The sequence below is a fragment of the Pseudochaenichthys georgianus genome, chromosome 3 (assembly GCF_902827115.2).
Source record: "Pseudochaenichthys georgianus chromosome 3, fPseGeo1.2, whole genome shotgun sequence".
NCBI classification, from domain to species: Eukaryota; Metazoa; Chordata; class Actinopteri; order Perciformes; family Channichthyidae; genus Pseudochaenichthys; species Pseudochaenichthys georgianus.
The window spans coordinates 12,040,864-12,054,014 of NC_047505.1; the positions used below are offsets into that span (position 1 = coordinate 12,040,864).

The 13,151-nt window shown below is 42.2% G+C and overlaps 1 protein-coding gene across 1 annotated transcript in view; it reads left to right on the plus strand.

Moving 5' to 3' along the window:
* cdh8 (cadherin 8) overlaps nucleotides 1-13,151 on the plus strand; it is a 158,029-nt gene that overhangs the window by 50,245 nt on the left and 94,633 nt on the right. The gene's annotated exons all lie outside the window — the stretch shown is intronic.

The following is a 13,151-nucleotide window of genomic DNA, read 5'->3' on the forward strand; positions in this document are numbered from 1 at the left end:
ACACCTTCAAATTGGACAATTCCTTGGACTTTAGACATTGGTATCTCCACAGTGGCTGAAAGAATATTTACCGATCAAACAGCATTTGACACGTCCATCCCCTTTGCGTAATACGGGACTGTGTCTATGTTTACATGATTCTATGCACACCTTTTCACTCTTGCCTTCAACTCCTAATCCATTAACCCCTCGCCCTTATTCCACCTAGCTTAGCACGTTATACTTTTCTTGTTATGTTACTTGCTTGTAAGCGCTTTGAGCATCAGGAAAAGCGCTATATAAATGTAATGTATTTTTTTTTATTATTATATTCTCTTTATGACACATTATTGGGACCTTTCAAAGGATCTTATGCTCTTACTAAAGTGTTTTACCTTAGGACAATGTATGCTTTTGAAGTTACTCACTCAAAACTAAAAGCCAACTTATGTTAGACTCCCTGATAGCTACACCTTTTAATTTGGGGGCTAGACAAATCCATCGACAAAAGGATGTAACGACTAAACAGCCATTGAAACGTCCATTTCCCTTTGGTCTTTTGCACCTTAGACTGTGAGAAAAGCCATTACCTGCCAAATGTAAAAGTAATAAACATTGGTTATTTTATCTTAAAGCCAAAGTTATTTGAATGTGATGTTACAGATTCTTAACTCATCACAAAAAAGACATCTCGCATTTGGCTGAACCTTTTGTGTATAATTGTTGAGAAATGCTACCTTATGCTTTAATAAGCATTTGTGGTACCTAAAATAAGAATACAAATGTGTCCAGTTTGGGGAACATATATTTGTGCACGCCGTTTTTGGGATAAAACAACGTGTTGCCTTTGTTTCATGGTATTTTAACCAAGGATTTAAGCGTTTTTATTTTAAAAGCAAAATGGTTTTGAGTATAATTTTGTATCAGTGTCGTTTTTATGTTGGTTAGTACGTTTATATCAAGAACATAGGATCCTGGGAAGATAGGACCATGGTTACATACGGATGACCCTGCGCTAACACTGTACGTAATAACCCACTTGCAAATAATTCCAACTAAGAATGAACATCACCACATCAGGAAAGCTTGATTGAACTTGAATCCTAGAGGCTGAAAAGGCACCATGAGCACATTCCTGACATTCCACAGCAACATCAGCACTCGGCCGTCTGGCAAGCATTACGACAATGCTATTCTCAGCTTTGCATAGGTGAAGGGTCACACACTTTCTTATTGTGTGGAGCATTTGGTGAAAGTGTGGTATTTGTATTGCGTTGTTTAACATGTGTGCAGTCTATTATGTGGTATGAGCTGGTGATCACTGCGATCAAATATGTATGTGAAGATTAGAAAGTGCAGGATGTAATGTGTTGAAAAGCTGTGGGGAATTGACTAGGACACCACAGTGGATCACTTTATTTAGTATCAAAGGCATTCAAAATGTGACCTTTTTTCCCCCCTTCTCAACACAGTAGGAGATCTGAACAAACACAGCTGTAGAAAAGTCTATGCAAGAATCCTTTTAATTCAACATTCAAGCGTTTAAGTCTAATTATAGCAGAAGAGCATAAATGGTCTTACACTTAACTGTCACTTAGCTTGTCAACACTGACGGATGCTAATTGCCACAAGCTACCTTTCTTCCTTCCTCCACAAACTGGTACACAAACACTCTCCGTGTTGCCGTATGCTAATGTATTCATATATTCACATTCCATCCATGCATTTAAATGACCACTGCATAGATCACATCATTCAAATGTGTAGCCCATCGAGGATTGGCAGGAGCCTGGAAGTGGATCAGTACACTTTGTTGTTGTTTTTCTTCACGGGAGCCTTGCCACTGACCCCCAGAGCAGCGGGAGTCGTGTAGAAACATGTTTCCATCAGTAGCAGGAAAGAGATCATAGTGTGTCTTTATGCCGTTTTGACATCGGACGAGTTCAGCGTGGGTGCCGAGGTCTGCTGTTGGGCGGTATGCGCTTGTTATTGTGTTTTCTCATCAAGCTTCCTCTTGTTACCTGTCACGGAGCTGACACAACATGCTAGGGCAGATGGCGCAAGGTATGTAATGGAATCTCTTTTGGGAAATCCCATCTGTAGGCTGCAGCCTAGACGTCAGCTCTTGGAAGGCGATTTAGCATCTCGTGATCATGACTTCTGCTGAGGGAAGCAAAAAGGAAGAAAACACAGTGCAATATAATCCATGTAAACACGGAACAACAGTGAACTCTCGTTGTCTGAACTCCATTACTTGATCCCCACTGCTTATTGTTTTGGATCTCGCTTGAAATGCTAACGTATCTCTCCGAGGGTTTTGCCGGCGCAGTGCAGGGACATCCACGGTGATGGGGTAGCGAGCAAAGTGGTAGTTGACAGCACTCTGTGATTTGCCAGTGGGAATAATGCATAAGAAATGGAAAATCGGCGTCTCTTTGTTGATTGTTGTTCCCTTTTGTCACTACTGATTAATTAAACATTCAGTAATGCTCAGTTGTTCGCTTGAAAGCCTTTTTTTTTGTTTCTTCCTGCGAGTAGTTTTCCTCTTGTTAAGTTTTCGTGTGCAGCCGCACGGTGGGACGAACGTGATTCTCGGGACAAACAAACAAGAAGTCATTCATCGCCTAATATTCATATATAACCGGGTTCCTTTTACACTTTCATCTTTTGATTGCGTTGAAATGAGAATGTGTGCAGGCCTCAGTGGATTACTGGTGCAGGGGACAGAAAGCACAGGAAAAGGGGGAAGAAATTAAACGGATGTTGCTGCTGCATATAAGCAAATCCCCGAACTACGCATTACAGTGTAATCATGGCACATGCTAAGAGTCGACCAGCCGCCTGGTATTGCGTTCAGACAATGCTGAGGACGTGATTTTGCTTAGCGAGATCCCTCCTGCGTAGAATAACCAAACATGGAATCCGCACCGGCTGCTTCTCCTGTCGATGTTATCCACTTGTCAGTTCCACTCCAGGCTTCATCAATGTCTCAGCAGCTCCTCGCTTATCAGGAGTGTGTCCACGGCATACCCGGGACAAATATCAACACCCGCCTTTTATCTGCCAAGGACTACGGAGAGGTACAAAGCCCTTCTCATTGAATGTCACCATCCCCCCCCATAGGAAGCGGTCCGCACAGCCGGATGAGATATGTGACATGGGCCACGAGGTCGCCATGTTTCCTGCTCGCGGAGGAGCATAGAGGTTAATGGGAAATGAAGGAGAAAGAGCTTTTGTTCTCCCTTTTTAAAAGGCCCAGTCGGATAAGACGTGCGGCTCTCCGTGACTTTTCTCTGACTTTCATTTCCCTGAGAATGGAGGTGACTACCGTTCTAATTGTTCAGCGGATGGTTTCTCAAAGTACAGTGCAACAATGAGAGGAAGTGGAGAGCAGAGGTGGTGTTGGAGGAAGTCGGGATTGAGTTTGAGCATATTAATGTAAGGAGTCTGAATACAGGACTGCTGTGCTTGGTGGTTACTAAATGGTGCTGTTTGACAACGCATCTTGAAAGATGCCCACTTTTTAGTAATAAGAGAAAACAGCTAGTTATTTTTCTATCCAAATCCATAAGCCAGTGGAACACACAACACATTGTTTTTAACACAATTATTTATTCAGCAGACTTTTTCAGCGAATTTGACACAAAACAACACAAAACAATTGAATTCAATGAAATGGTTAAATAAGCAATCTTGATGCTAAATGCTCCACTATGTTAGCTGACTAGGAGCTGCCTGCCATGGTTGGAAATGAATTGGTGGGATGTAAAGCCAAGACAATGGATGAACAGATGGACAAAAGCTAGAGTGCAGTGGCCCGGGGAGCTCAGCATACTGTAACTATAGAAAATGAGAATGCGCTGCAAATACAGAAAACATAGAAATAAGTCCAGCACCACCCAATGGAAATGTAGGGAGGTAACTAACAATTGATACAAAATAACTTATTTATTTAGTAGATTTAGTAAATCTGCTCAAGTTCTGTACTTAAGTACAATTTACAAGTAGTTTTTCCATGTAATGCTGCTTTATACTTCTACTATGTTCTAAAAGGATAAGTTGTAGCAATATACTCCTGTACCTCAATAACTATACTTTTGTATATGTATTCTCTTTAGTGATTTAAAGTGGCCCTATTCTGTTTTTGGGGGATTTCCCTTTCCAGTAGTGTGTTATATATGTTTTTTTTTTTTTTAATGTAAAGGGTCTGCAAAGGCTCCCCCAGCCTGAAATGCCTCCATTGGACTCTACTTCCATTACATAATGACATCACTATGTAACACCCCGCTTATTGGCTAGCGCTCAAACAGATTCTGATAGGTTAAGGGGCGGGACATCTCTTATACATAGCTCTTTGGTTAATGTTTGGGGACATATTTTAGTTTCAGTTACAGTAAATATAAATACACACATTGCAGAATCTTTCTGTATTAATCCAAGACTACAATCTTTGACCATTTATACTTTGTTACTTGCTAAAAACGTCTATTTAATACATCTTAAATGATTATTCAGTTATACATTTCAGTCCCTTCGAAATGTATTTGCTGATGCAAATTAGTAATATATCAAGTCGGTTCTTTGGAGACAGTTGCATCTGCTGAGTTGGTTCATTATGAACAATCCTTTCCATAAACTCATTTGATCATCTTCACTAAGTGTAATAATTAGTGCAAATGTATCCACACATGTTTTTTTTAATTATCTATTAGATTTTGTGTTATGTTTGGTATAAATCCATGAGTTTTGTAATTTCCTCTGCCCCTAATCGTCAGACAAGTAAGGACAGTGTGGTTTCTTTTAATTGAAAGATATAAATTCTAATTAATATTTGATATTTACTCTCCATATTTCCCCTGTATTCTTAATTCCATATCCGATAGATAGTCATGTTTCCCATTCACTCCATGATCAAGTGAGTGTGTTGCTTATTTGAAAAAGCTTAGCCATGATAGGAATTGGAATTCATGTGCAGGGATAGCGCAGATCTCCGAGGATTAGTAGATCTCGTTTTCCTGTTAATGGGGTCTTCGACTTTAAGGCCAGTACAAGCTGACACATTCCCTCCGTATATCTGCCCACCATATGCTGGAATTACGAGGCTCTGCTCCCCGTCTGCAGCTAACAAGGGGGTTGTGATGTAGTTGGAAATTACAAAATCTGCTTGAAGAGAAGTTTCAGGTAATTAGGAGGAGGTCGCGAGACCATCCTCCCTTCGCGGGGGGGGGGGGGGAGGGGGCTGCACATGACAATAATTGCTACACTGCGAAACAAACTTGCTGAAAGTTGTTTTGCCGGATGGAGCCCGTGCGAAAGATGCCCCGGGAGTGTTGAGTGTGAGTGTACTTCATTATCAGGGCGATTAATAAACGGACGCGCAGACAGATGGCCCGTCTCCTCGATCAGCGGGCCGTGCTCTCCGATACCCCCGCAAAATGAGTACCTGTATGAAGGCACGGATCAGAGCCAAATGTGTCAAGATCTGCTAAATTGGAGCGCAGACATAAAATTGAAGTGACATTAATAGATTACCTGGAGTTGATTTGCATTTTCTCAGTTATTATGGGTGTGGGTAACAGGACTAACAGGCACAGACGTCTATGTAGAGGCCTTAATGATGTTTCTGATTACGCTCTCATCACCCGCGGCAGATGGGGAAATAAGTAAAGGCTTGTCAACGCAGATTTGGACGATAAATGAGGTGACTTGATCAAGGGGAGATGCATGGAAATGAGCGAGGCGCAGACCTTTATCGGCACTGATCGCCTCACGCTTTCAACATACAGCAGAAAGCTGTGTTGATAGATTATTTAATATGTATATGTTTTAGAAGTAATACACTCTTACATAATCCTGCATGAAAGATAACATTCTTAAATACAGCTGTATGTCTCATCAAAGCATGTGTTTCTGATAGATCCATCTATCTTTCTTAGTCACATTGCTCTGCACTCATGTATTTATCTACACATACACCTCTCTCAGATCAATACAGGGAAAGCTGAGCTATTTTCAGAGCATTTCATGCTCCACTTGGGCCAGCTGTTCTATTAATGATTGTGCTATGCAGATCTTGCAGTAAATCTCGAACATATCTCAGGCTAGGAATTTCTGAGTCTGAAAGCATTACAATGCACTTTTATTCACTTGAATAAACTGAGCAGTATTTCAGGCTTGCATCAACCCACATAAGTTGAGGGCGGCACATATTTAGTGGATCTTTTTATCTGGCATTTCTTTGTTGTGCTTTGAGAGCGAAGAGCGAGGTTGTCTGGTGTTTGTGTCTCTCTCCTCTCTGATCCCAGACTCTGCAGCTTGGCAGATGGACTGAGTGGCAGGGGGCCCCTGGCCCTTTAACATGGTGGGCAGCTGGGCCAGAGCTGGGCCAGTGCTGGGCCGGGGCACATCTGATGAGCAGGCTCCCGGGCTGGGCAGAGATGTGGCAGACCGAATGTGTGGTGGTGGTGGGCTCGCAGGCTGAGCTGGGGTCAGAGCAGTGAACCTGGCCGGGGCTGCGACCCTCTCAGGCCTGTCCGACTGCCAGGCAGTGTGCACGCCAGCATGCCCTTTGCTGTGGCCGTGCTAAATGGGGATAGGACAGGCCTCGGAGGCAGAGAGGATTTAACTGACATGCTGGAGTTTCTCTGCAAGTAACCTGCTACTCCCATCCATCTCACCTCATTTGGCAACAGCAGCTTCACTTGTGCATCTGTGTGTGTGTGTGTGTGTCCTCTGTGTCCTCTGTGTTTAGGTTTGCTTTAATCACATCTGTTTGCGCCTGTGACACTCTTCACCTGTCACTAACCCAGCACCATGGGTGAATAAACAGAACTGGACACAGGAAGCGGGGCCCTGTTCATTCCTACAGAAGTTGCCTGGTGGAGCATGAAGCAAAAAGGACTCTTGAGAACAAAAAGATATCCAGATCTTCAAGTCATCTCGGCCCATAGATCATTGTGCGCATTTTCCTTAAGCCCGGCCTCCAAGCTTTGTTACGGTTACGGGAAAATAACAAAGTTAAACACTGAATTAGAAGTCTCTTTCTCAATGTAAGTCAATGGGGAAAGGTGTGTTTGGGCTCAACACATTCACAAAAAGACTGACACAAAGTTTGTAGTACCAGCATTTTGCCGCTACACAAATGTGCTTCAGCGCCCGGCGCACTTCCTGGTGGGTTGACTTGGGCCCAGAGAGCATGAGCACTTTTAGTCCCGCCTCCAATTTGTCACGACACAGCTTTCCTGGCTCAGTTAGATATATGGAGGGGAGGGATATAATGATGGATTAATATTTTAGCACATTTTGTTACATTTTTAAAAGGTATTTGTGGGCCCAATGATGTCACGTGACTGACACAGAAGTTGTAGTACCATCGTGTTTGTCCAGTGCTTCAACAGCCGGCTCATTTCCTGGAGGCATGCCATCTTTTTTTTCTGCGATCATCCATTCTTCTCATGTCTGCAGCGACTGCAGCAGCTGATAGAGTCATTGCCTATTCAGCATGTCTTTGTTTCACGCTAAGCCACTACATTAGTGTATGTATAGAAACAAATGGAAAGTCAATTATCCCCCTCGCTAACACACATGCTGGTCCGGAGTAAGGGAAACAAACATGACGAAACACTCAGTCACAGCTGCTCAATATCAATACATATGTGTATTACTAATTCAACCAAATGTTATTTATTTTCCAATGTACCTCTGAATTATGGATGTAACATCATCAGTCACTCGTCCAGATGCAGTCAAAGAAGCCCTTTAGAGCCTCACGGGGCATTATTTAGTTTCTAGTACGCATGCAAGCAGGCACACGTGCACATGCACACACACACGTGCACTAATACACACACATTCTCTGCGTTAGCATAAAGCCGCGGCGCAGTCGTAAAGATGCTGTTGTTCAGGTGTAATGTGTCCCCGCTCCCCTGTGTAACCCGCAGAGAGGCACTCTCTTTGTAACTCACCACCTCTCTGCCTCTCATGCACACACTTGCTATGTGTCTCCTTCTTTCTGTACTTCTCCCTCCCCCGTTCTCCCCTCCTTCAGCTCGCCATCATTCTCTCTCGGCCTCTCCCTTGAGGGGGAACACAAAGTAGCTGGCTTCTAGGTAATGAAGCCCTTCAATGTGATCTGCATAAGATTGCCTCCCTCGCTGGCCTGGCTGCAGAGCCCCGATGAATAGCAAAAGACTCTCAATTAGACGAAGGACACAAAGCTCCTTCGCCACAGTGTCGTTTCTCAAACAAAGTCGCTCTTTTTTTGTTGTGCGCCGTGCCCATGAAGTAGAAAGAGACGGGAAAATGAAAAGGAAGGCGGTAAATAACAAACAAAGTTCATGAAAGGGAAGGTAAATGAGAGAGTGTGCAGCATGTCTACAAGCTGCCGTGTTTTTTGTTGTTGTAATAATGAGGAGAAGGATGCGAAAAGCTGAAGCCGCCACCATCTGTGTTGTCGCAGCCAGTGGATGTGATTAAATGGATTTCATGCAACAGGGTCAGTGGCCCACGGAACACGAGCGAAGCAAAGGTTAGAAATAAAATTAATTTGGCTGAATGCTTTTTTAAATATTTAAAAGGCTGCAGTGTTGGATTACACTCCTAAACAAAATATGTTTCCAGGGTTACTGTCCTGTTTAATTAAGTGCTGTAATGCACGTTTTTGCAGCGTTGGATTACATTTACAACTCGTCTCCCGCTGTCATACTGTCACCCACTGCTGATCATTGTATCAAGGTCAGTTAATCAATGTGAGAGTGAACACGAGGACGCAGGATCAGCAGCCCTGCAGAGTCACATCCATTGTGTCATCTGAAGACAGTGTAATGCCTTCACATGGGCAGATCCATTTACTGTGAAGTTCTCCCAAGTTTACTGGCTGACACTGGGAGGAAGCGAGTTATATTGTAACTAAAGCTGCCACTAGTCCATCGACGAAAAGATGATTCAGAACTAACTCTTTTAGTTGTTGCTGTCGTTTTAGCAACAATGCTGACGGACGCTAGCTTGCCTGCTAATTTTCGCTTGTTTTGTAGCACCACAATAGCCCAGTACACAAGTGAAATAGTTGTAATGTTGTCATTTCTATTATTTTTTTGACCAGGTTGTTTAATGATAAATGGCATGTTTGAGAGAATAAACACATATCAATAATACAACAACTGCCTTTGGCTTTTTGCTTGGCCATGGTGGTTGGTAAAGCCTTCCATCGGCTCGAAATATAATCTTTGCCCTTGTTAATTATCCATTGGTGTCAAACTGTTTTTTTTTCCACCGATTTAGCATTGAACCTCAACTCGAGGCTTGACAGATTTAAAAGCTATAAAACTAAATCAATCAAAGTACTTTGTTAAATCAACTTGCCTTCTGAACATCACACTGCATATAATGCAGGGCTTTGACTGTTAAATGATGTCGTCTCCAAGCTCACTATTCTGAGGCTTGACTGAACTCCTCCAGAGCCAAAAACATAAATTTGACTTTATTGTAACGTCAATGTAAAATTGTCCGTCCTTAAGTACAATTGCACTGCAGCCGTGATAATAGAGTGCTTTTTAATGGATACTTTAGTAAATTATTTGAGTCACCCTCATTTTGTACACCTAAAGTGACCAACCAGCTGTCCATATAACATCCTTTGTGTTCTCTGATCACAGCTTTTACTAGTCAACCTCCATTCAGAGCCCGACCAATGCGACTGCAAACTAAATGTAAGTGGATAAGCAAAACAAGAACGAGTCCTTGTGACCCATTGTGTACTTTACAGTGGACTTCTTCAGAACTTTCTGAAACCATTGATTTGAAGTACAAACAAGGAGTTGCTCCAGGGTATCGATACTCTAAATGGGAGCATAAGTTACAAAATGAACATCATGCTGTATTGTAGAATAATTCAAAGCTAAATATTAGGATCATAAATCAAGTGAGAAGCAGGAACATGTTCTCATACCTATACAGCCACATTTCAATATGCACCAATAGAGTCTTGCCCTTTGGAGGGAATGCAAGCTTAAGGGACTTTTCAGTCGCTATGTGACACACATTGTTTTGAAGCACACATATATCACGTACATGTGATTTATCAGCACGCTACAGCAGGGACCTTCGACCTTCGACCCCCAGCACACCACCGCAACACATGGCCTTGATGATGTTATTGCTTTTTACAACATAGCCCATATTTTGATGATAAAAAGGGTAGATTTGTTGACTTAGATGCAACCTCACCTGCATGTAAGACAGGGAAGTTTGATGCAGATGCCTGCAGTCTTTGGGCCAGTCCATATCACACCCTGCTGGAGATAGATCCGCTGTAGCTGGGCTGAAAGAGTCACATGACCACTTGCTCTTTCAAACAGTTACTCAGTTATTGCCTATTGGCCTCCATTCCACAGATGGCGCACTGAGCTGGGATCATTCACGGCAGTTTCCTTTTTCTTTGCTGCACAATGTGTTTGTGTTTATAATGTAAGAAAGAGGAGATCTGTAAATGTATCTTTACACTTCTGGAATAATTCATTACACATGTTATGGACTTAGCTATATTTCATTTCCCTTCAATATGACACAAAAGGTCAATTTTAAAAGATTTGTTGACATAACTTAATGTTATCAGTCAAAGGTCGGAAGATGAACTGTTTAATCAAGTGCTTGCAAAGCAGAACTCCCAGCAATGCTTTTTTGCATAAATCAACTACATTGTATCACACTTACTGGCATCCAAATATTGTTTTCAAAAAATATTAACATTTTTGTAATCGGTTCCAAAATATATTTGTGCAGAACGGATACCTTTCAGAGATCCTGTACTTGACCGAACCAACCTACGTTACATCACGTGGATTGACGTACATTAACATGCACAACACAAATAGAGGTACATGTACTACGATGTGCACTTCTGTTGCTTTTGGACATCTAATAATAATAATAATTCCTTACATTTATTATAGCGCTTTTCCAGTGCTCAAAGCGCTTTACAGATACACATTACATATATTTTGTATACATGCAATGGTCACTGTGGACAATACCCACAGCAGCAAGTTCAGGTGAAGTGTCTTGCCCAAGGACACACCGGCTTTACAGACGCAGCAGCGGCGCCTTGATGATCATTGCACAGCGCACTGCGCCACACCGTCCATCTTCACGCCTCGAAGTCATCGAGGCGCTTATACAAGTACACATTGATATTATACATGTACTGTGGACAATACCCACAGGGGCAAATCCGCACTGTCTGACAACTGTTTCTGCTTAAAGTCAGGATGGATGGATTGGCGTTCCATTGAATCTGTTCAAGGACAAACGCAACACATTTTTAATTCCATGTTGTCTGGATCTCAACACAACTTCCTGTGTGTGTGTGTGTGTGTGTCAGTGTGCTTCCTGATCAGTCGTGTTACATATCATCCACAAGTGACGAGGGGCTGTTTGAAGTCATGCTGGTGAGTAGGAGGTCCTCACAGTATCACTGCTATACACGAGCAGGTTCTGCAGTTCTCACCTTCAACTTGGCAAATGCTTACTCATATCTGCTAAGACGCTTTCTCGCACGCATTCTTCAGCACTCCGCTGTGGCTCGCCCATTCATAATTGAAGAATAGAGTTGTGGATATTTAATGCTGTGTTGTAGAGGCCTTTTTCCAACACACTCCTGCCTCCACTGCATTCATTCCACTTTGCCCCTTTGAGGTCCCCTCCTTGTATTGAACGGTGCGTCATCCCCACTTACTCTTGGCTTTTGTCAGAAAAGCAGGAACTTTTGCTCCACGGCTACGCGGCTGAAAGTCAACATGAATATGTGCTTCTGAGGGCTGCGCTCCCTTTTCATGCTTCAGGTGATTTTACAGTGTTGAGCAGCGAGAACAGGATCCCCTGAACTCTCATCCCTCCATTATTAATTGTCTGAGGTTCCCTGCAGGCAACAGGCGCTCGGTACTTTTAATATTAAAAGCAGGGATTGCAATCCATTGAAAGACATACTACTAGTTAATATAGAGTTACATTATGCTAAATATGTGTTTTTAGCTGTTCTTGTTTGTGCTGTGGATGCTTCAAGTGGCTACTGCCTGTCCTATTGGTCAACGCAACATAAATGCGGTTGGAACACATTCATCAAGGTGGTGGAGATTTGAGACTCGAGAGGCCCATCCAATCAGCGGCAGACAATAAAAGGGAGAGGCATACAAGTCGGTACAGCAAGGTCATTTGAAAAAGAAGCTGATAAGACGAAAGGATCAAATCTCCAGGACGAGCCTCCTCTTCATGTCTGTCCCTATTAACTGAAGCCCCTCGCCTGGCTCGCACAGCCCCGCCACGCCCTCAGCTGTCTGATACAATGAAGGGGAAGTAGAGGACTCAACTTCCTTTATTTTGCAATAAAATTAATGGCCTTGCTTGTAATTGTGTTGTTTAACCTTTAGTTTTTTCTGTTTAAGGTATGACTTTAAATGTTGTGTTATTGTATTTCCAAGCAGCACACAGAGTCCCATCCACTGTTTGGAGCTATAACTACGAAACGAAATGCACTTTAATTCATGTATATCCAAAAAAACATTTGGGATATTTTACACATCCATATTGAAGAAAGAATGAGGAATAACTTTGAATGTTTTTACTTAATAGCATTACATATTCTTGTCTAAAGGAGCAATTCAATTGAGTTTTGAACACATTGCAATAGGAGTTATTATTCATTATGTTGCTGATTAAACGGGGCACAAATAATGTACCCCATCTCCATTACACCTCCCCCCCCCCCTGTATCAGAGTTCAGTGAATGTTTTAGTTGTATCCAATCAGAAAACCATGTTCCTCCTCCAGTGTTATCCCCACAAAAGTAATGTACTATAATTTGTGAATATAGTAAAAATCTTTTTTATATATTACACATAATTGTAAGTATTAAGAGAATAAGAAATAACTATAAATGTTTTTAAGAATCGTTGACTAATAACTGAGCATAGTCATTATTCATTAATTTGCTGATGTAGTGCGGCACAAATATGAACCACAAGTCCATTTAGCTTCTTTTTGTTCTGGTCCGGGAAGCACTTTAAATGTTTATTCTTTTATTTCCTAGCTGAACTCCAACACACACACACACACACACACACACACACACACACACACACACACACACACACACACACACACACACACACACACACACA